General features: G+C 33.2%; 1 long non-coding RNA gene across 1 annotated transcript in view; it reads left to right on the top strand.

The window, feature by feature from the left end:
- The window catches only part of LOC102678354, a 1,251-nt gene extending 913 nt beyond the window's left edge, over positions 1–338 (top strand). Inside the window, exon 2 of the long non-coding RNA XR_421784.2 lies at positions 210–338. This is a non-coding gene — a long non-coding RNA (uncharacterized LOC102678354). The remainder of the gene's footprint in view (positions 1–209) is intronic.
- The last annotated feature ends 1,782 nt before the right edge of the window (positions 339–2,120 follow it).

Raw genomic sequence — 2,120 nt, 5'->3', positions numbered from 1 at the left:
GGTTGTAATTGAGCTGGAATCATACAACGATGAGGAGGAACTCGGGTAGAAACGAGTGGCTACTTGGACGCGTCACGTGTGGGATCTCGAGATGCTTTCCTATTGTCAGCTGTTGCGAGTGAGATAGGGAGAGGGAGAGAGAAGGGGAGAGAGAGATTTAAGAGGAATATCGAAAGTGACGTGTTTATATATATATATATACTATATAGGGGACGATTATAGACAATTGTGTGGATCGCACGTAAGCTGAGTAATTATACATAGTTGTGAGTGGTTTGCTTTAGAGAAGGAGGGTGGTGATATATTCGTGGAAGAAGAGATCTTTTGGAAGATTTTTAGAATGTAATAAAAATTGTTTATATGTATGAAAAAAAAATGTGGCTATGCAAATTTGGAAATATTTTATGGTGTAATTTTATGGTATTTTCAGATATATTTTTCCACTTGTTAAATATATCTTGCGTTATTTTTCATGAAATTAAATGTAAATTCGTCGAAATCATATGAATTATATTTTGAAAATTTTGTAACTAATTAGTACAAGAGAAAATTTATTTATTTATTATTTAAATTTACATTATATTTTCAATTCTTAATAAAAAGAATTTTCCATCGATTACTAGCTACTTATAAACGATTCAGATATCTTCATTTTAATAATTAAGAAATATTGTCAATAGGTAAATCAATAAGAATATATTATTACAAATAAAAGAATGATAATTTGTTACAATGTTTATTAATTTCGAATTAAAAGAATATAAACGTAACACACGAAAATGCTCAATGGAATCCAATACACGAGTGATACAATGAAATTTCAACATCAGCAGGGATCAATGAAATCGAATCAACCCGGCATCAATCGTGATGTTCGTGGCCATCAAAATCTCAAAACCATTGTCACACGTGCGTCGTTTCACTCGCGAACAATCGTGACACGAGTCATAAATCAGTAGGTAACCATTTTGATCCACGTTTGAATACCACGTGTTTTATTTAGAACAATACAATGTAGAGTTAATGGAACTTCTATTAAAACCATCGTTAAATCTCACTTATATTCGTTAATAAGACAGAAATTGATGAGGTGTATAATTTGAGTGACCGATATGGATTGGCCAACACTGTAATTGATACAATGTCTATCCATTTTGAACGAATTGATCAATTACTTGTACACTCGTTATTATCAACGAAATTGTTTTGACGTGTAATAAAGGATCTAAGTAAAGGGACTATGATGATCAATTAATTGTTTAAACTAAGAACGGGTGAGATAATCAAGTTAGCATATTTATTAAAATAAAATTATAGCAAGAAGATATTCGTTGAAAATATTATCCTGTGAAATAATGTAAATTATCCATTCTTTTGATCAGAGACTCTTGTAAAAGTATATTTATATATAAAATATATAAATATATATTTCTTATTATTTTATCCTTAACAAATACATGTACAGGATGAAATTAAAATATATTATAAACAATGTTCACATAAATTTGATAGACAATCACACTATTCTCCTATATCTCCTATATCTTTACAGTTTACAGTTCCAAATATATTTATCCTTCATCACGTTTTCTTCGATTAAATTTCAAACCAAGGACGTCAAAAATAAACAAACATCCAAATACAAATTTGTTGCACTCACTTGTGGAATCATTTGCACGATGGCAAATTATTGTTAATAATTCCAGACATGTTTAATTAAATAATTTACAAATTAAATTTATCCGGATGTTTTGAATTTGTTATCGATCAACGGGGCGACACTATACCGTATTCGCTTGTCAATAGGGAAGAGCGAGAAGGCGACATCGATCGTCGTGGCCGCACGGGAAGGCGGTGGAAGGCAAACGTCGTCGCTAATTTATTCGTGGAAGCACCAAGAGAGCGCCGACACCCTCTCCAAATTTCCTCTTCCGACGTGTACGCGATTCGATCATGTCGGCCTACGTTATTTTGCCGTCGTCGGAACAGAGCACAGGAACCACTTATATTTGTGTTTATTACGTCGAGATGTGACGTCATTTCCTGAGGGAAGGAGGACGGAATAACCTCATCACCGTATCCCACAGACTCGGCGGCAGTGATTCCCCTCTTTGAATGGA

This window comes from Apis dorsata, unplaced genomic scaffold (assembly GCF_000469605.1).
Source record: "Apis dorsata unplaced genomic scaffold, Apis dorsata 1.3 scaffold_233, whole genome shotgun sequence".
NCBI lineage: Eukaryota > Metazoa > Arthropoda > Insecta > Hymenoptera > Apidae > Apis > Apis dorsata.
Note: the sequence above shows the minus strand (reverse complement) of the source record. Positions and strands in the feature narration are given on the sequence as shown.